General features: G+C 40.0%; 1 long non-coding RNA gene across 2 annotated transcripts; it reads left to right on the forward strand.

Annotated features, from left to right (window-relative positions):
- Positions 1 to 305: 305 nt before the first annotated feature.
- LOC138352810 (uncharacterized) lies at positions 306 to 20,827 on the forward strand. Of its 2 annotated transcripts, XR_011222881.1 has the most exons (4): positions 315 to 414; positions 16,032 to 16,090; positions 16,463 to 16,579; positions 20,520 to 20,827. It is a non-coding gene; the product is annotated as an uncharacterized lncRNA (long non-coding RNA). The 2 variants fall into 2 exon arrangements; XR_011222882.1 differs by lacking the exon at positions 16,032 to 16,090 and having other exon boundaries at positions 306 to 414.
- The last annotated feature ends 2,491 nt before the right edge of the window (positions 20,828 to 23,318 follow it).

The following is a 23,318-nucleotide window of genomic DNA, read 5'->3' on the forward strand; positions in this document are numbered from 1 at the left end:
TGTGTTAATTCAGTCTAAAATCTTTTTGCAACGTTTATATGCGATATACGTCGCTGGAAACTACCTAATATTTAAAAATAATAGTTACAACATTCTATTAATATATAATGTTGAAATAAATATCACACAAAGTCTGTATATCTGTTTTTAGATGTCTTACAAATCTTCTTTTAAAATAGTATTAATGATTTTTATGAATCTTGAGTAAAAATTATGTTAATTATTATTAATCTAATTGTTATTATTTTAAGTAAAAGAATTGCAAGTATTCGCATAACCACGGGATCTCTGTTTGTGTATGAATGCACGGATTTGTTTTTGTTATGAGAGGGACGCCTTAGAAAGCATGGTGTAGGCCACCTGTGGCTCGCATCCGATCCCACGATCGTCGTCGCCCCTAAATCAACACAACAGGTATTTAGTATTTACGATTATAATAAGTAATATTTCTTTTATAATAATATTGCAGCAGGGGGTGTAGTGGTAGGACACTCGCCTGGCGTTCCGCGAGCGCTATGTCATGGGTTCGTATCCTGGCCGGGGAGGATTTACTGGGCGCAATTCCTTAACTGTAGCCTCTGTTTAACGCAACAGTAAAATGTGTACTTGGATGAAAAAACGATTCTTCGCGGGGGGGATTGTATTCCAGGGACATGCCCGAAACGATACTCGTAGTAGTGGCTGTACAAGAATGTAACAACTCTTGTATATATCTCAGGTTAGGGGCTAGGCATTTACACTCTTAGGTCAGCAAACTAGCTAGAAGGTTAGACTATTAGACTCCACTGGTCAATCGGGGCCCTGCATGACTCAGCTTATCCTAACCTAGCCCAGCTTAAACCATCTTAGCATAGTTCATTCTAACTGTGCATAGTGCTTGCACAGCCTTGCTTATCCTAGTTTACCTCTTCCTAGCCTACCGTAGCCAAGCCTATCCCAATATACCCTTACCTAGTCTTGCCTAGCCTAACCCTGCCTTGCTTTTAAACATGACCAGTCCTTCCTACCCTAGCCAAGCCCTGACCAGCTTAGCCAAGCCAATCCCTGCCTAGATTTAGCATAGCCTTGCCTTTTTATTAATATATAGAGGGTACCACCTCTGGTTGAGTTTGTAGGAACCCTCCACTTATAGGGTTGAGGGTTCCATATATATATATATATATATATATATATATATATATATATATATATATATATATATATATATATATATATATATATGTCGTACCTTGTAGCCAGAACACACTTCTCGGCCTACTATGCAAGGCCTGATTTGCCTAATAAGCCAAGTTTTCCTGAATTATTATATTTTCTCAATTTTTTTTCTTATGAGATGATAAAGCTACCCATTTCATTATGTATGAGGTCAATATTTTTTTATTGGAGTTAAAATTAACGTAGATATATGACCAAACCTAACCAACCCTACCTAACCTAACCTAACCTAACCTATCTTTTTAGGTTAGGTTAGGTTAGGTAGCTGAAAAAGTTAGGTTACGTTTGGTTAGGTAGTCGAAAAACAATTAATTCATAAAAACTTGGCTTATTAGGCAAATCGGGCCTTGCATAGTAGGCAGAGAAGTGCGTTCTGGCTATTAGGTACGACATATATATATATATATTGTGACGATAATCTCCTTCAAGAGATTGAGCCTGCTCTTCCCTCCATAATTACGTCGTCGAAATTATATAAAACGACTATGGAAGACATGTCCAACAATGACAACAACACCAGCAAGGCTTGCCAGGGTGAGCAAAACGTATGCAGCCGAACACCAACGCGTTACCGTCACAAGTTATATGGGGGCCTGTCCTAGGAGCTTCACTCAGGTACTGGTGCCAAGTGGTAATTTATGGTAAGCGTATTTAACTTTGTTAACGTAGCTTTACTATTTTTCATTCAATTTCATTTTTTATAAGGTGCGGTGTATTGTGCATTACGAGAGTAACATATAGTGAAGGTGAGACAACTTTGGATTACGTGGTGACTGTAGGCCGCAGTCATACTCTTAATTGGTCATCTCTCCCTCCGTGTTATTACTCGTGTTTACCATCTTTGTCCCTTGGATATTTCTCATTTTTGACAGATCATCATATTGGTACCCTGGTACTGTGGTCTGCCCCGGGTCAAGAGTACCCAATCTTCTGCAATCTGACTGTAGGAGGACAAAGAGGGCCATAGTTCCTCTAGCTCGAACTTTAGTTGCTGAATTGGGACCTCAGCAGCAGTTCTCGTCACAAGTTGACACCTCGCACCCCTACACGTCAGTCAGAGATGATGATACATACAACGGTAGGGAATTAGCTTATTTTTTCAGAGCACAAAAGTTCGCTAATTCTGTAAGTATCATATTAAATTCAGTGGGAAAAACTTGCTTTATGTCCTATAGAGACTTGGCAAGGTATGCCTACATCCTTGGAATACCAATTTTACTTTTGAAGCATTTAACTGTTTCATTTGTTTTCGAAACTTTGTTTCATTTGTTAGTAGGATTTTCTTGCCCTTATTCTCTTACATGAGTACCGGGTACAAGATTTCCTGCGCCCTTGATTTAATTTAATCATTTAATATCTTTCACTTAACGTTAATTGTTAAAGATCACACAGGATAGGTACCAGTTGCCACGTTGTCCTGTTTCTGACATTTCACTATTGAATATTCGTGTACCTTTATTTGCTAATTTCACCATGTTTCGTCTCCAAACTTTCCGTGCAAATCCAGCAGGTGAAATAGGGACTTTAAGTCGTGCCAAGAGGACTGAATTACAAACTCTTGCACATGAGTATCAACTAGAAGTTCCCTACCAAGCCAACAAAAATGACCTACACAACCTGTTGCTGGATTACTATTTAGAGCAAGGTAAGATAGACTCTGAAACTCATGAAACTTACTATATTGCAGAGAAAACTGACTTGGCAACGATGAAACTTAAACTAGAGCTGGCTAAGATTGAACGTGAGCAGCAAAGGGAAGCCCGCGAACAACAAGAACGAGCGGCTGCCATAAGAAGGGAAGAACAAGAACGCGAAGCTGCTTTGAGGAGAGAAGAACACGAACGAGGACTCGCCCTCCAAGAACGTGAGGTTGCACTACTCCAGGAGCGGGAACGAGTACAGCTTGAAACCAAACGACGCGAGTTGGAGATGCAACGCGAACATGACAAGCAACAAGCAACTCTGGCTCTAGAGTGTCGTCAACGCGAAATCGCCTTGGAAACTTCACACTTCACTCAACGCCAGCAAGCTACTGCCAATCTTCCCGTCAGTTTTAATATATCACATGCAAGTAAGTTAATGCCATCCTTTGTAGAAGCAGAAGTTGATGTGTTTTTCACCACCTTTGAAACCCTTGCTAATCAACTCCGTTGGCCTGTCGACCAATGGGCCACACTTCTCAGAGTCCATCTTACAGGTAGAGCTGCAGTCACACTCAGTACTTTGGCGTCTGAGAATGACTACTACACTCTGAAACAAGCAGTGTTAGACGCCTACCTACTTTCCACCGAAAGTTATAGAAGGAAATTCCGTGACCACCTGAAGGCAAGTACCACTACCTTCCTCGAGTTTGCTAACACGAAACGGAGGTATTTCATGAAATGGCTGGAAGCAGCACATGTCTCTACTTTTACAGAACTCGTCAACCTGATGCTTGTTGAAGAATTCTTGAGACGTGTGCCGCCTCCTGTCCGCCTCTACTTAGCAGATAAAGAAGAAACCGACTACCTGAAGTGTGCTAAGTCGGCTGACACTTACAGCCTCATCCACCGGCTGACACCTGAACCATCCTCCAGTAAGAAGTCGTGGTACAGTTACGAGAAGGTGAGCCCCGATCAAGCTGGTTCACAACTGTACTGCAAGTATTGTAGACTCTATGGACATACCATAGACAAGTGTGGTAAGTCTCAATACAAGGGAACCACTGACCAACAACGACCCAAACCAACTCCTCCTAAGTCCGGTAAGCCTGTGATGAATGTTGGTGTTGATGTTAATGATCTTTCTCTTTTCAGTAACCACCTGTATACTGGAACTGTCTCTGCCAACGGTTCAAATCCGGAGGGACGTTTCAAATTGAAGATCTTGAGGGACACAGCGGCTCTACAATCGATCATCTTGAAGTCGGCTGTGCCCAACATAGTCTACACCGGGGAAACAGTCTTCATCACTGACCTCACTGCTACCACTCCATACCCTCTCGCCAGAGTCCACCTGGATTGTCCCTACGTGAACGGGGAAGTCCAAGTTGTCGGAAAATCCGACACCATTTAATATATTATACAAACAGATAAGAACTGTGTTGTATAAACAAGTTACCCATAGAAAACGTAACTTGTAGTGGAATTACCGTCTATAGAAAACGGGATATCATCACCACATACTATTATAATTCACCAGCTATTCTGCTGGGAATTGTTCTTAAATACATTAGTCTTTGGACTTTACCATCATAAAAACATCTTATATAAATTAACTTAATTATCAATATTAAAGTAGAGTAAATGTGACCCTTCTATCACTTTCTGAAATCTGGACAAAGTAGGCCAGGCGTCAGGGAGGAAGGAGGGAGCCATTGTTGTGTCACCTCCGAGACGTGTGGAGCAAATTCGGCTCCTATCATTCTGGACAATGTCGGCCAGTAACGTCAATAGTATGGAGTGTTAAACAGCCATTGTGTATATTGAGACCAGAGGCACACGGGAGCAAATTCGGCTCCTGTTAAATTTACTTGGACGTAGTGTTATGGAAGCCAAAGGTGTACCATTGTCAACACGCTGTCTACAAATTCAAGTTAAGTCTATCCGAAACCCGTTTATCATTCATTTATGGCCATTAATGTCAGGATATAGGGTGACCCGGTTAGATCGCGAAATCGCCTCAAACTAAAGGTAATTAAGCCAGGTCTTCATGTTCCATGTACTGTTTTCTCTGATATACTTGTCATATATAGGTATCTGGCTTCACAGCTAGCGCACTTTTGACAGGTCAAGACGAGGATGCAAGATTTGTGCACCAGTTACTGGGTGATATGGAAGCTACCTCAAAGAGGATAATTTGGTGTCTACACCCTAGTTATACCTGGTGGACTAACCTGCTGTACTATAAGATAAGGAACCTCATCAATGTATGTAGCTATTACTGTAGTTTGATTGGCTGCATATATATTAATTTAATAACCCCCCCTAATGTGTAGAGGATCGATTTGTGAGATTAAGAGATTATTGCAGAAATACAGTCCACTTATCATTATACAAATTGCTATCGAAGTATATAAATTAACGTAAATATAAATTCATATAAATTAAATAAATATAAATCTCACAGGTCGGTTCCCACATTATTTGGTCCTTCGGAACCGGAATATTCGGTCCTTTGAACCCACATTTGGTCATCTTAGTACCGGATGAACCAGTTAACCAGTGGATTCATTAAATATACTAGTGCAGTGTGATTTAAACAAAGCCAGTCAAAGACAGCGGCGAAGCCTAGTGGGGGCTCAGGAGCCTCCCTCAGCCCAGTTCAGCTTCGTCAGCGGTTTCATGCACACCCACAGATATTTGGTGGCGTGTTATTTCGTGAAATGACAGCGCTAATATTGAAACCAGCCAAATTAGTGACTGTGTCTTCGCGAGATTGTTCACGGATTTCGTGGTGTTACATTTCGCGAGAGATTATCTACGAATTTTGTGGACTTTATTTCGCGAGGTCACTAATAATATTTAATACTTCTAGATAATATTAGAAGTTTCATAGAGGCTAATTAAGAGGCTATTAACAATAATTGTGTATATTATTTCTCCAAAATAGAGAATTATTTAATATATATTGCACTAGTGATCACAGTATAATATTTACTAATTGCCAACCCACAACAGGGTAGGATATTAACCATTGACTAGTTGAACTATTATCGTTCATCCTAGTCCCATTATTACCATAGTCAGTTGTACTATATTGAACAACCTAACACCATTAATGAATGGTCCAGACCCTATTTTGGGTGTAATTTTTATCAACTCGAATTGAGTTGTGTATATATAATAATTTACTTATGATCATTACACCTTTGAGTGATTAATTAGTGTCTCTACCATCCTAGGGTGATATAGAAGAGCTAACCTAAAGGTACTTCCATGACACTGGTTTATCACTCAAATCATTAGTGTGTATGATTGTATATATATAATGTGTATTAATTTTAAGTGCTAACCTCTAGTAGAGGTAGGATTATTGCCTAGTGAGTTCAGAATTTACCCTAGGCTACCATTGGAGCTTGTTCAGTATTATGAGCAGCCCAAGTACAAGTCCCACAAGGCTTCACCAACTAGCCAGTATGGATAATGCAGGGAGAATGAAAAGAACCCTTGCAGGTCTTAAAGGCCACTTAACAAGACAGATCAAGAAATGTGAAGATTTGTCACAAGAATCAACAGTTGATTAAGCTGACCTGGAAAGCTATTATCAAGCAGCTGCAGGTAAATTTGAGCAAATCAAATGTCAAATAGCAACATATGTGGCTGAACTTGCCAACACCAATTTATCAGAAACAGAAATAGACGACATTATGGTTGATCTTGCGAATTATGAAGATCACACTCAGGCCACGTTACAGCCTTATGTCAAATTAATTGCCCAGAACAAGGCAACAGCAACAACAACAACAGTTGCATCTAATACGAGTCAAGCAGAAGCTCGACTCCCTCCAATTAATTTACCCACTTTCTCAGGAAAAGATGAGGAAGATTGGGACGAATTTTGGAACAAATTCGTTGACCTTGTAGACTCAAAACAATCTTTACCAAAGAGTAGTAAATTCTCTTATTTGCAAGGCCAATTATCAGGTGAGGCTAAAACAGTAGTATCCCATCTGAGATTAACTAATGACGGCTATGATCTGGCAGTACAACTCCTCAAGGATAATTATGCTGATCCAGAAGTAAGAACATCACATTTAGTTCATGAGCTGTTGCATTTACCCCCACCGGAGGCTTCAGCTGATTCACTCCAAGTCTTCAAGCTGGAGGTAGAATCATTGATCAATGCCCTCAGCCTGACAGCAGATACAAACGGGGCTGAGTGGGTCTTGAAAATAATTGTCCAGGAGAAAATACCTAGGGACATATTGAGACAAATAAGTGCTCATTACAATAAAAGCATCTTATCCATGAATGAAATATCTGAAGGTTTAAAGTCAGTAGTTCATCAATTACGAACACATGACAAATTAAAACCACCAAGTAAACCCTCAGAAATCAATAATAGTAAACCACAGAGTACCAAAGGTACTCCAAATCAATCTAGACAATATAATTCAACACCAAAGTGGAACAGTGGCAGTGTGGGCGTATATGCAGTGGGACCCTCCAAGCCTATAGTTACTGTGTCATCCAAGAACGTGACACCAAAGGGTACTGGAAGCTATGGAACATGTTTGTTCTGCAATGAGAAACATTCAATGTACCACTGCTCTAATTTTCCTGATAGTGACGCCCGTGTTGAGCGACTCAAAGATTTGCAACATTGCACGAGGTGCCTCAGGAAACATAACATCAAGGACTGTGATACCCAATTACACACCTGTAATAGGTGTAACAAAGGTCAGCACCATGCAGCATTGTGCAGAGACACCAAAACAACGTCTCCAAACCCCAAGGTGGAAGATAGCATTCCCACCACAGTACAGTACTGCAAGGTGCAACAAACAAACAGTGTCCAATCGGCAAAGTCTAAAGGTAATACGACTTTGCCTACTGCCCAAATTACCATCCTGAATAAGAGGGCCAAGGTCCATACCCGTGGGTTGTTTGACCAAGGATCCCAGAGAACATATATCACTAAAAAGCTGGCAGATGAATTACAATTAAGGCCTGTAGCCCAGATGTCATTCAACATCTCAGGGTTTGTAACAGATGCAGGACCTCAAGTCTACCAGGTGGTACAACCATCAGTACGCTTAGGCAGGTACGTCTGTAGAGTACAAGCCATTGTGGTGGACAAAATACCAGTAGACCTACAAGTTCAAGGTCTGAGAGCAACAGTCAAATTCCTGAGAAATAGAGGAATAAAATTGGCAGATAATATTAAGTCTGATCACCTCACTGACTTCGGTCTCCTTGTTGGGACAGACTATTGCCATCGATTCATCGGTAGCCCTACTAAATATCAGGGTATAACCATGTTAAACTCTGCAGGAGGTAAATTACTCTCAGGCCCAGTATCAAGCCTGAGGAGACCTATGCCTGCAGATAAACAATACCAGTAGAAATCTAAATTTGTCAGCTGATTATATTTCTCCAGTAGCATTATACTAAGGAGATTACAGTTGACTATACCAACAGAGGTTGATGTTAGTATCATCATTTGAAGCTGAAGATGAGTTCATGAGGCCTCAGTGGCAAATCAGTGAACAGTAGCCTAAAACAGCTACAAGTCACTGCGACCAATGTCACTGAACCCACTGCAGTCTCAGAACCATACTTTACTTTAATGATGAGCTATTCAATCCTCTGAATCAATTAACTAAATTAAACCCCAATAAATCTGATGACTGATTTGATACATTTATTATTTAATCAAGATGTATTCCATGGGCCTCAGTGTTTATATATCAGTGACCAGTTACCTGAACAAACTTCAAGTTATATCTAATGTCACTGATCTCACTGCAGTCCCTGAATCATACTTGACTGTAGTACTTGATCACATTCAGTCTTCTGGGTTAAATAATAAGTAATTAGGCTTGAATATTAGCCTTTCAAGAGTTGACAGGGAAATGAAATCGCATTAGACTTCTAACCCCTGCAACTCTAGTACGGGACATCCGTCCTGTACGAACAGACGCACAAATGTGTGATTGCTAACTACTAACATCAAATTAATCTAATAATTCGAAGGAGGAGTATCGGTGTTCGTCTGTTCTAAAGAGGACTTCGACCCGTGAGCAGCCCCCTGGGGAATTATGTCGGAAAATCCGACACCATTTAATATATTATACAAACAGATAAGAGCTGTGTTGTATAAACAAGTTACCCATAAAAAACGTAACTTGTAGTGGAATTACCGTCTATAGAAAACGGGATATCATCACCACATACTATTATAATTCACCAGCTATTCTGCTGGGAATTGTTCTTAAATACATTAGTCTTTGGACTTTACCATCATAAAAACATCTTATATAAATTAACTTAATTATCAATATTAAAGTAGAGTAAATGTGACCCTTCTATCACTTTCTGAAATCTGGACAAAGTAGGCCAGGCGTCAGGGAGGAAGGAGGGAGCCATTGTTGTGTCACCTCCGAGATGTGTGGAGCAAATTCGGCTCCTATCATTCTGGACAATGTCGGCCAGTAACGTCAATAGTATGGAGTGTTAAACAGCCATTGTGTATATTGAGACCAGAGGCACACGGGAGCAAATTCGGCTCCTGTTAAATTTACTTGGACGTAGTGTTATGGAAGCCAAAGGTGTACCATTGTCAACACGCTGTCTACAAATTCAAGTTAAGTCTATCCGAAACCCGTTTATCATTCATTTATGGCCATTAATGTCAGGATATAGGGTGACCCGGTTAGATCGCGAAATCGCCTCAAACTAAAGGTAATTAAGCCAGGTCTTCATGTTCCATGTACTGTTTTCTCTGATATACTTGTCATATATAGGTATCTGGCTTCACAGCTAGCGCACTTTTGACAGGTCAAGACGAGGATGCAAGATTTGTGCACCAGTTACTGGGTGATATGGAAGCTACCTCAAAGAGGATAATTTGGTGTCTACACCCTAGTTATACCTGGTGGACTAACCTGCTGTACTATAAGATAAGGAACCTCATCAATGTATGTAGCTATTACTGTAGTTTGATTGGCTGCATATATATTAATTTAATAACCCCCCCTAATGTGTAGAGGATCGATTTGTGAGATTAAGAGATTATTGCAGAAATACAGTCCACTTATCATTATACAAATTGCTATCGAAGTATATAAATTAACGTAAATATAAATTCATATAAATTAAATAAATATAAATCTCACAGGTCGGTTCCCACACAAGTCGCCGTCAGGGAAAAGCCTTTTCCCATGCCTGGAGTGCAACTTCTCCTAGGCAACGACTTGGCAGAAGACCTGCAACCGACCAACCTGATCAACATGGACAAACCCCAGGTGTGTAACTCTGTGCCAATAAACCCTATTCTTGAGTATGTTCCAGCAGAGGTTCAAGAGAGTGATGAAGTTTCTCCTCCGGTTCTCGTGACCACCCGTGCACAAGCCGCACGTCCACAGCCAGCTGACTCTACTGCTACCGCTGTCCCTCAAGACCCTCAGAAACTCCCCCCGCATCTGACCAAGTTGGAGTTCCGTAAGTTGCAGAGGGAAGATCTTACTTTAACACCATTGTTTTTCCAGGCTGAGACTCAACCCGACAGTATTCCTGGGTTCTTCCTAGAGAACGACTTGCTCTACCGCAGATATAGACCCAGTAAACTGAAGGAGGAGGACGATTGGGCCAACATCGAACAACTTGTGATTCCCACCAGCCTGCGGCCCACTATTCTACACCTGGCCCACGGAGCATTCTCCCACTACGGCTTCAACAAGACTTACCATGGGATTCGTCAAGACTACTACTGGCCAGGTATGGTAAATAACGTCAAACAGTACGTAAAACAGTGTCATACATGTCAGATGGCAGGCAAACCGAACGTCTCCATTCCCAGAGCACCACTGATTCCCATACAGGTGCCTGCGGAACCTTTCCACAGACTCATAATAGACTGTGTTGGTCCTTTACCTCGGACCAGTTCAGGTAACGCCTACATCCTAACCATCCTGTGTCCTACCACCAGATTTCCCATAGCAGTTCCAGTGAAGAACATCACGGCTGCTACGGTTATAAAACATCTATTGAAGATCTTCACTCAATACGGATTTCCCAGGGAGATTCAAAGTGACTGTGGCACCAACTTCACCAGTGATCTCTTCAAAAGGACACTGGAGGAGTTCAACATCAAACAGGTATTGTCCAGCCCCTATCATCCTGCTTCACAGGGTTCTCTTGAACGTAGTCATCAGACCATCAAAGCACTCTTGAAAAAGTTTTGTAGTGAAACCTCAAAGGATTGGGATAAGCAGATTGACCTAATAATGTGTATTTTCAGAAGTTTCCCCAATGAGTCCCTAGGAGTATCTCCTTATGAGATGCTCTACGGCCGTAAGTGCCGTACTCCCCTTAAGGCTTTCAAAGACTCTCTCAGAGATGCCACCTTCAGTGAGCATCAGAATGTGCCCCAGTTTCTTCAAAACCTTCAACACATTCTAGAGAGAGTCCACCGCTTTGCCCATGATAATCTATTGAAAGCCCAGGTGAGAATGAAGACTCATTACGACCAGACCAGCAAAGTAAGAAAATTCAAGCCGGGAGACTTCGTCCTTGCCTATTTCCCTATCCCAGGTTCACCTTTACAAAACAGATTTTCAGGACCCTACTGCGTCAAAGAGTGCAGAAACAACAACAACTACGTCATAGAAACTCCAGATAGGCGGCGGAAGACCCAGCTGTGCCACGTCAACCTCCTGAAGCAATATAATGGTACTCCTCCCACTGTCTTGACTAACTATTCCACATTCACAGAACCCTACATCCACAGTGAGACCTTCCCAGCTTCTCCTCCCGAAAGCACTGACAAGGAGTCAGCGCTTTCTAATTCCGAAATCCTTAATGATCTTCCCAAATACTTTCAGGATAATCATAGTGCACCTCTCGTCAAGATCTTCAGAGAACATCAAGAGTTGTTCAGAGATGATCCCCAAGAGTGTAATGTTACCCAGCACGACATCCAACTGCTCCCCGACACCCGGCCGATTCGTCAACCCTTCTACCGAATCAGCCCGAGCAAGAAGGAAGTCATGCGTGCTGAGGTGCAATACCTCTTGGATCATGGACTGGCTACACCTTGTGAGTCCCCCTGGGCCTCACCCTGTATCTTGGTGCCCAAACCCCAAGGTAAGGTGCGGTTGTGCACTGACTATCGTAAACTGAACTCTGTCACTGTCAAGGATGCTTACCCCTTGCCAAGGATAGATGACATCCTTGATGCCATTGGTAGTGCCCAGTACTTGTCCCAAGTGGACTTGCTTAAGGGGTACTATCAAGTGTGTCTAACGGAGCGCGCTAAAGAGATATCTGCCTTCATCACTCCTTTTGGACTTTTCAGATATGAACGCCTTCCTTTCGGACTATGTAATGCCCCGGCCACCTTTCAAAGAGCTGTCAACCGTGTCATCCAGGGCTTGGATAACACATACGCCTACCTGGACGATATCGTCGTAGCCTCCAACTCCTGGAGTGAACATCTGCTCCAGCTGCGACGTCTGTTCTCAAAGCTCCTGACAGCCGGCCTCACCATCAACCTGGGCAAGTCCACTTTCGCGAAAGGTAAAGTGCGTTATCTGGGTCATGTTATTGGGAGTGGCAGCATAGCTCCGTTAGACTCACACACTCAAGCCATCCAACAGTATCCACAGCCTACCACCAGGAAGCAGCTCCTGCGCTTCCTTGGTCTTGCCTCTTACTACCGTAGGTTTGTGAGGAATTTCAGTACAGTCGCCACACCTCTAATTCTATTAACCAGTCCCAAGCAACGGTATAATTGGACCATACAGCAAACCGTTGCTTTTGAACAACTCAAATTCCTCCTCTGTTCTAACCCCATTCTCGCCTCTCCAGATATCACCAAGCCTTTCGTCCTTCATGTCGACGCCAGTGGTACCGGCGTTGGTGGTGTCCTGATGCAACAACGAGGCGAGGAGGTTCTACCTGTCAGCTACTACAGCTACAAACTGAAACCACACCAGAGGAACTACAGCACTATTGAAAAGGAGCTACTATCCATCGTCCTGAACCTCCAACACTTCGCTCCGTACCTACAAGGCGCCAGGTCTACCACCATCTTCTCAGACCACAACCCTCTCCGCTTCCTACATCAAGCCCAATTCACCAACCAGCGTCTTCTACGATGGGCTCTGTATTTACAAGACTTCAACCTGGAGATCCGCTATATCAAGGGTTCTGACAACACCATAGCCAATGCCCTCTCCAGAGTTTATGAAGTAGAAGCGACTCCATCCATTACTCCACCACATAACGACGTACTTCTTCCAGAACCGCAGGCTTCGGGGGAGAGTTGTGACGATAATCTCCTTCAAGAGATTGAGCCTGCTCTTCCCTCCATAATTACGTCGTCGAAATTATATAAAACGACTATGGAAGACATGTCCAACAATGACAACAACACCAGCAAGGCTTGCCAGGGTGAGCAAAACGTATGCAGCCGAACACCAACGCGTTACCGTCACAATATATATATATATATATATATATATATATATATATATATATATATATATATATATGTCGTACCTAGTAGCCAGAACGCACTTCTGAGCCTACTATGCAAGGCCCGATTTGCTTAATAAGCCAAGTTTTCATGAATTAATATTTTTTCGACTACCTAACCTACCTAACCTAACCTAACCTACCTTTTTCGGCTACCTAACCGAACGTAACCTATAAAGATTGATTAGGTTAGGTTAGGTAGGGTTGGTTAGGTTCGGTCATATATCTACGTTAATTTTAACTCCAATAAAAAAAAATTGACCTCATTCATAATGAAATGGGTAGTTTTATCAATTCATAAGAAAAAAATTAGAGAAAATATATTAATTCAGGAAAACTTGGCTTATTAGGCAAATCGGGCCTTGCATAGTAGGCTGAGAAGTGCGTTCTGGCTACTAGGTACGACATATATATATATATATATATATATATATATATATATATATATATATATATATATATATATATATATATATATATGTCGTACCTAGTAGCCAGAACGCACTTCTATGCCTACTATTCAAGGCCCGATTTGCCTAATAAGCCAAGTTTTCATGAATTAATTGTTTTTCGACTACCTAACCTACCTAACCTAACCTAACCTAACGTTTTCGGCTACCTAACCTAACCTAACCGATAAAGATAGGTTAGGTTAGGTTAGGTAGGGTTGGTTAGGTTCGGTCATATATCTACATTAATTTTAACTCCAATAAAAAAAAATTGACGTCATACGTAATGAAATGGGTAGCTTTATAATTTCATAAGAAAAAAATTAGAGAAAATATACTAATTCATGAAAACTTGGCTTATTAGGCAAATCGGGCCTTGAATAGTAGGCATAGAAGTGCGTTCTGGCTACTAGGTACGACATATATATATATATATATATATATATATATATATATATATATATATATATATATATATATATATATATATATATATAAAATATAAATAATGTGTGTGTAAACATGCCACGTGTGTGTAAATCACAAAAATTAACACTTGATGAAAAATGTGACAGTGTCAGACCACGGAGGAAGAATTGAAACAGGAATTTCCTTAAGTACTTTCATATATTAATACATCTTCAGAAGGAATATTTTTTTATATAAATTAAATTAAAAAAAAATCATTCCTCCATCGTCTGACACTCATATATATATATATATATATATAATATATATATATATATGTCGTACCTAGTAGCCAGAACTCACTTATCAGCCTATTATGCAAGGCCCAATTTGCCTAATAAGCCAAGTTTTCATGAAATAATTGTTTTTCGACTACCTAACCTACCTAACCTAACCTAACCTAACTTTTTTGGCTACCTAACTTAACCTAACCTATAAAGATAGGTTAGGTTAGGTTAGGTAGGGTTGGTTAGGTTTGGTCATATATCTACGTTAATTTAAACTCCAATAAACAAAAATTGACCTCATACATAATGAAATGGGTAGCTTTATCATTTCATAAAAAAAAATTAGAGAAAATATATTAATTCAGGAAAACTTGGCTTATTAGGCAAATCGGGCCTTGCATAGTAGGCCGATAAGTGCGTTCTGGCTACTAGGTACGACATATATATATATATATATATATATATATATATATATATATATATATATATATATATATATATATATATATATATAATGTGTGTGTGTGTGTACTCACCTAGTTGTGCTTGCGGTGGTTGAGCTCTGGCTCTTTGTCCCGTATGTATGTATTCATATATATATATATATATATATATATATATATATATATATATATATATATATATATATATATATATATATATATATATATATATATAACTGAAAACTCCAGAAGTGACTCGAACCCATACTGCCAGGAGCAACGCAACTGGTATGTACAGGGACGCCTTAATCCGCTTGACCATCACGACCAGACATAAGGAAGTGATAGCCGAGGCTATTTGACCCACTTCCCCGCTGGCACTCGGATGGTAATCTTGGGCATAGCATTTTATCAAATCACCTCATTTTTGGGGCAACACGTGAGGAACTCAAATGCGAACAAGCCTGAATGGTCCCCAGGACAATATGCAACTGAAAACTCACACCCCAGAAGTGACTCGAACCCAATACTGCCAGGAGCAACGCAACTGGTATGTACAGGGACGCCTTAATCCGCTTGACCATCACGACCAGACATAAGGAAGTGATAGCCGAGGCTATTTGACCCACTTCCCCGCTGGCACTCGGTTGGTAATCTTGGGCATAGCATATGTGTTCGAGTCACTTCTGGGGTGTGAGTTTTCAGTTATATATATATATATATATATATATATATATATATATATATATATATATATATATATATATATATATATATATATAATATTAATATTATATATCCTGCCTGAAATGCTGCGTGTACTAGTGGCTTTACAAGATTTTGTGGTTATTCGCTATATCTGGTTCACCTAACAGTAAATAAGTACCTGGGAGTTAGACAGCTGCTATGGGCTGCTTCCTAGGGATGTGTGTGTGTGTTTGTATTCATGTTGAATTTTACAAAGTAGGAAGAGATGTTTGTAAAAAAAAAAATCAAATATTTTTGAAAGTATAAGTAGATTTGATATTTTTCTCTAATTGTTTATTTCAGCTGTCTCGCCTCCTTTATAAAATGGCATCATTCTTGCTTTTTTAAGGATATCAGGAAAAGTAAGGCACTCCAGAGATTTGTTGACTCCTTCCTAGTGTTGCCTAGCCCAGCCCAGCCTAGACAAGGCAGGCTGGGCATCCTAGCCTCACGCAGCTTAGCCCCAACCTACATGTAGCATCCCAGTCCATCTTAAGTGATCATTACCTTAATGGCTGTGTTTTCTCTTCAGCCCTGAATGTAATGTGGTGGAACATAAGCAGATACATATCAGGTCTTAGAGAATCTGTACTTCATACATTTCTTAATAATGTCTCACAAATATTTAAATAATTAAAAAAAAAATTGTATAATAACTTCATATTATTCTTGCAATTTATTTTTGCATTTTTTTATACAAAATTTACATTTTAAAAGATTACCTCTATTTTTAGATTGATGACTTGAAGACTACAGTGCCATCCACAGCAAATCATGGTCTTAAAATATCTCCTAGCAATGACGAGACCAATTTTCACAGAGATCAAATTTTTGCTAAGCAGTAGTCACAGGTAAATATAAATTATATATATAATATTATATATATAAAATTAACTACTTCATTGCTCAAAGCACCTTTAGACATTCTGAGAGTTGTGCTATTTTATTAATTAATTAATTAGGCTATATTTTAATGTTTTGTAATGTTTTCATTACTTTTTTTCTTTTGAAATATAAATTGTTGAGTTTTGAAACATTTTGACATTAACTATACCTGAATATTTATAAACAAAAAAATACCAGAACTATGTCCTTGACAATTGCACTAAGAAGTCTTTGCCAAAATCAGGTGCTCAGTGCAGTAGTTAAAAACTTAAAAGTTGTACCACCTCTGGTGCAAGATTAGGGACCCATAGCCTCAGAGAAGAAAATAGAGAGTACTCAGAGAAGGCCTTGAATAATAGGCAGGCTGTTTGTGTGTGTTTCGACGGTAAGCTTGCTGACACCAAATGTAGTTACCTAAGTGTAGTTACAGGATTAGAGCTACGCTCGTGGTGTCCCGTCTACCCAGCACTCTTTGTCACATAATGCTTTGAAACTACTGACGGTCTTGGCCGCCACCACCTTCTCACTTAACTTGTTCCAACCGTGTACCACTCTGTATGCGAAAGGAAATTTTTTTATATTTCTTTGGCATCTTTGTTTAGTTAGTTTAAATCTATGACCTTTTGTTCTTGAAGTTCCAGGTCTCGGGAAATCTTCCCTATTGATTTTATCAATTCCTGTTACTATTTTGTACATAGTGATTTTATCACCTCTTTTTGTTGTCTTCTAGTTTTGGCATATTTAATGCCTCTGACCTCTCCACATAGCTCTTGCCCTTTAGTTCTGGGAGCCACTTAGTAGCATGTTTTTGCACCTTTTCCAGTTTGTTGATGTGCTTCTTAAGATATGGGCACCAAACAACCGCTGCATATTCTAGCCTTGGCCGAACAAAACTCGTGAACAATTTATTTAGTATTTCGCCATCCATGTATTTAAACAAAATTCTGAAGTTAGAAAGCGTGGCATAGGCTCCTCACACAACGTTCTTTATGTGGGCCTCAAGTGATAGTTTTCTATCTAGAATCAACCCTAGACCTCTTTCTTTTATCAGAATTATATAAAGATTTCTCACATAATTTGTAGGTTGTGTGGGATCTATGTTCTATTCCACATTCCATAACATGGCATTTATTCACATTAAATTTCATTTGCCAAGTGGTGCTCCATATATTTATTTTGTCCAGGTTTTCTTGAAGGGCATGACAATCATCTAAATTTCTTATCCATCCCATTATCTTAGCATCATCAGCAAACATGTTTATATAATTCTGTATTCCTACTGGTAGATCATTTATGTAGACAATGAACATTTCTGGTGCATGTACTGTGGTACTCCACTTGTGACACTTCTCCAGTCCGATTGCCTCTGATTACTGCTCTCATTTTTCTATCAGTCAGAAAATTTTTCATCCATGTTAGAAGCTTACCTGTCACCCATCCAAAATTTTCTAGTTTCCAGAACAACCTCTTATGTGGAACTCTGTCGAAAGCCTTTTTTATGTCTAGATAGATGCAGTCGACCCAACTACCTTTTTCCTTTAAAATCTCTGTGGCTCAATCATAGAAACTGAGTAAATTCGATACACAGGATCTTCCAGATCAAAAACAATACTGTCTGTGTGATATTATATAATTTCTCTCAAGGTGTTCTACCCATTAATTTTTATTATTTTTTTTTGTTTTCAATCCTTTCACTGTTACACTTGTCAATGATTCAGGTCTATAACTGAGAGAGGTGGGGTCTTCCCTGTTGCCACTTTTGTAGATTGGAACTATGTTAGCCTTTTTCCACATGTTTGCTATGACTCCTGTACACAGGGATGCCTGAAAGATTAGGTGAAGTGGAAGGCTGAGCTCAGATGCACATTCTCTCAGAACCCATGGTGAAACTCCATCTGGACCAACTGCTTTGTTCTTACTTAGCTACTTTAGCATATTTTCCACTTCATCTCTAGACACCTCTATACGCTCTATGATGTTCTCAGAAATTCTTATTGTGTCTGGTTCTCTTAAGATTTCATTTTGTATAAACACACTTTGGAACTTTTGGTTTAATGTTTCACACATTGCATTATCATTTTCTGTGAATCTGTTTCCTATTTTCAACCTCTGGATATTATCCTTTACCTACAATTTGTTGTTTATGAATTTGTAGAATAGGCCCAGTTCTGTTTTACATTTATCCATTATCCCTTTTTAAAAATTTCTTTCTGCCTCTTCCCTTACTGCTGTATAGTTGTTTCTCGCATCTTTGTATCGCTGGTATGATTGGGGGTTTGGCTTCTTTCTATTTTGATACCTGCTTGATGGGGTTCTGCTCTTCTACTCCCCAAGCCCGGCCCGAGGCCAGGCTTGACTTGTGAGAGTTTGGTCCACCAGGCTGTTGCTTGGAGCGGCCCGCAGGGCCACATACCCACAACATCCCGGCTGATCCGGAACTTCTCTTAGAAAACAGTCCAGTTTTCTCCTGAAGATGTCCACGGTTGTTCCGGCAGGAACAACCGTGCAACCGTGCTCTGAAGGGGAAAGTGAATACTGAGCAGTACTCGAGACGGGACAACATAAGTGACTTGAAGAGTACAACCATTGTGATGGGATCCCTGGATTTGAAAGTTCTCATAATCCATCCGATCATTTTTCTGGCCGACGCAATATTTGCTTGGTTATGCTCCCTAAACATTAGATCGTCGGACATCATTATTCCCAAATCCTTGACATGCTGTTTTTCTACTATGGGAAGATTCGATTGTGTTTTGTACCCTGTATTATGTTTCAGATCCTCATTTTTGCCATACCTGAAATTTATCACTGTTAAACATCATGTTATTTTCTGCTGCCCAATCGATAACTTTGTTGACATCTGCTTGTAGTTTTTCAATGTCTTTCATTCCATTTTTGTGTCTTTTGGTCTGTGGCCCTCTCTCAATTTCTGTTGAACCAATCCTGTTTTCTGGCCCTGCATCTCTGTTTTGGTATGAATGTTTGTGTGCCTTCATTGTATATTTTGCAAAATTTGGCATACATTTAATTTACTTCCCTGTCTAGCAACAAGTCTGCCTAATTACTTATTAAAAAAAATTTGAAGTTCCCCATAGTGACCTCTCTCTCTTGAAATCAAGTTTATCAACTGTTTCAATGTCCCCATTTTCTGTGTGTGTGTGTTTGGAGGCTAAGCTTGCTGATACCATGTGTGTGTGTGTTTGGAGGCTAAGCTTGCTGATACCATGTGTGTGTGTGTGTGTGTGTGTGTGTGTGTGTGTGTTTGGAGGCTAAGCTTGCTGATACCATGTGTGTGTGTGTGTGTGTGTTTGGAGGCTAAGCTTGCTGATACCATGTGTGTGTGTGTGTTTGGAGGCTAAGCTTGCTGATACCGTGTGTGTCTGTGTTTGGAGGCTAAGCTTGCTGATACCATGTATGTGTGTGTGTGTGTGTGTGTGTGTGTTTGGAGGCTAAGCTTGCTGATACCGTTTGTGTGTGTGTGTGTGTGTTTAGAGGCTAAGCTTGCTGATACCATGTGTGTATTTGGAGGCTAAGCTTGCTGATACCATGTGTGTGTGTGTGTTTGGAGGCTAAGTTTGCTAACACCGTGTGTGTACTCACCTGTTTAAATAATAATAGGGGTGTGTACCACCTCTGGTGCAATTGTAGGGACCCACAGCCTTGAAGAAAATAGAGTATTCAGAGAAGACCTTGTGGATTCTCACTGAACACTAATCTTTTCTTCTCCTATCACCCCTCTTATTTTGTTTTATGCTGTATTCTATTATATATCATATAAATACATAGCCAAATGGCAATATTTATTATGTCTATACAAAAAGAAGACATCCACTTTATTTTTTTTCTCTCCTTTGTTTCTATGTGGATTTTGTTGTGACTAATGATTCTCCTCCTTCCCATCAACAGGTCTTCCTCACTGGGCTTGCTCGGCTTTAGTGTTACTGTGAGGGTGCCATCATTGTTTACCCTTCAAGACTGACTCATGCTGGCATTGCATTTGTGGACTTCCCTTCACAGTAAACAGTCCTTCTCCATATGGTGATTGTCCAGGGCAAGCAGGGTGTGACTGCCATCTTGGAGAAGCAGGGTCTTTTAATATGAAGAATCTTCCGTCTTCTCTACTTACGCCAGCTTGTGGCGGCCTTGCATTCTTGTTACTTCATGGCCCTTGGGCATTTTTTATTTATTTTACATAATAAATTTTTTTATTAATACCCGTGTTTCACAAGAGATCCTTAACATTTTAAGCACTAATTGTATTGACTATTGTACGTCTTGTAACCTTTAAGACATAAATAGACAAGACATAGATAAATGAGTGAATAATACTGAGTGACTAGGTTAGGGCGAGGAACATAGTACAGTGTCTGGCTTTGGAAGAATGCCTACTGTTTTAGAAACCTTATTGCCATGATCATAATCGTATGGGTTAAAAAGCATTTGTTGTCACTCCTACACTGTGGCTTGTTGAGCTTGAAACCTTTACTCCTTGTTCGTGTTACATCTGACCTTTTGAAGAAATTGTATGAATCAATATCCTCCAAATTGTTCAGTATTTTAAAGGTTTCGCTCTATTACTCTCTCATTTGCATATATCTAAGCATATAGATTAGATATAGATTTAGATTAGATTTTTTAGTCAGGTAAAGGTACATACATTGCAGATGAGTTACAAAGGGAAAGACAATGACTAGAGTTCACTAGCTCTATTGGAAGAGAAACGTCTGCAAGACAAGTGTGGGCAAAAATTAAGGTAGCTAAGGGGAGCAGAGCCCGGCCTGCGGCTCACAACGACCCCCAGGGTAAGGCTGAAGAACTAATTCACAAGTGGAGTGATGCAGCATCATCCTCCTCCCTCCCTGCAGAAGTAAGCAGGGAACAGCTCCTCCGACATAATGACAGAAGGATTAGGATAACAAGAGCACAATCTAGTGATGACGAGTATGGGGAACCAATTACAGCCAAGGAAGTAAAGGGGGCTATGAAAAGGGTAAAAGTACAGCACCTGGTGAAGATGGCGTCACCTACGACATACTCAATGCACTGTGTGAAGTGTCTGGCAATCCACTACTCCACCTGTTTAACAAGTCATTCCAATGTGGAGTGTTGCCCACACAATGGAAACATGCAATAATGGTCCCAATACCGAAACCCAATGACCCTGGCAATTATAGACCTATCAGTCTCATGTAATGCACTTGGAAGATGCTTGAAAGGATCATCCTAAACCGACTATTGCACAAAATAGGTAGGTTAGGGGAGGGGTCAATGGATTTGTTAAAGGACGGAGGACAGCAAACTATAGTTAATTACCTTGCTAATGATACAGCTAAGTACTCCCAATAAACTCGCACCTCGGGGCAAAATTTTAAAATTTAAAATACAATACCTAAAGCCACTAATACGCATAGCGTTTCGGGCAAGTATATACGAAGTAAAACCCAAACAAAGAACTGACTCCGTAGGACCCATAAAAGATGAGACTAACAATTTTAAGTTGTATCATAAAAGGGCGGCAAACACTCTCAATGAATACCTAACATCAGTGTTCACACTAGAAAGCTTGAATGACATCCCATCACCAACACAAATGTTTGTCGGAGGTAAGGAGAATGAATTAAGAGAAATACCAATTACACGCGACACAATCAGGAAGAGCATTGACAAACTAAAAGACTCAGAAGCCCAAAGTGTAAATGGATTTAAGTCCCAAGTCGTAAAGGAACTGGCAAATTAATTGGGTGGTTGTAGGTAGGAGCTGCCTCGTATGGGCCGGTGGGCCTTCTGCAGTTGCCTTTGTTCTTGTGTTCTTGTGTTCTTATGTTGAGTATCAACATTTGCAAATTTGCAGATGATACAAAAATAGGTAGGGAAATTAACACGGAAGAAGACTTACTATCACTTCAAGTTGATCTAAATAGGGTTTTGAAATGGTCAAAAGATTGACAGATGCAGTTTAATGCTGATAAATGTAAAGTTTTGAGACTAGGTAATGATGATAGTTACAAGATACGAGCTAGATGGTGTTGAGATTGCGAAGTCGGATTGTGAAAGGGATCTGGGAGTTATGATTAGTAAGAATTTAAAACAAAAGGATCAATGCATGAATGCTCGTAATAAGGCAAATAGGACACTGGGATTTATTAATCGAAGTGTTAGTAACAAGACACCTGGTGTGGTTCTTCAGCTATATCTTGCTCTGGTTAGGCCCCATTTACATTATGCAGTTCAGTTTTGGTCGCCATATTATAGAATGAATATAAATTCACTTGAACGTGTCTAGAGTAGGGTGACTAAGTTAATTCCCCAAAATAGAAATCTTTTATATGAAGAAAGATTAACAAAGCTTAAATTGCATTCACTGGAAAAGCGAAGAGTTAGGGGTGATATGATAGAGGTTTACAAGTGGATGAATGGACATAACAAAGGGGATATTAGTAGGGTATTAAAAGTATCAACACATGACAGAACACAAAACAATGGGTATAAATTGGATAAGTTTAGATTTAGGAAAGACTTGGGTAAATACTGGTTTGGCAACAGGGTTGTTGATTTGTGGAACCAATTACCGCGTAACGTGGTGGAGGTGGGGTCCCTCGATTGTTTCAAGCGTGGGTTGAACATGTATATGAGTGGGTTTGGGTGGTTATAGATAGGAGCTGCCTCGTATGGGCAAATAGGCCTTCTGCAGTTACCTTTATTCTT

Source organism: Procambarus clarkii, chromosome 55, assembly GCF_040958095.1.
Source record: "Procambarus clarkii isolate CNS0578487 chromosome 55, FALCON_Pclarkii_2.0, whole genome shotgun sequence".
Taxonomy (NCBI): Eukaryota; Metazoa; Arthropoda; class Malacostraca; order Decapoda; family Cambaridae; genus Procambarus; species Procambarus clarkii.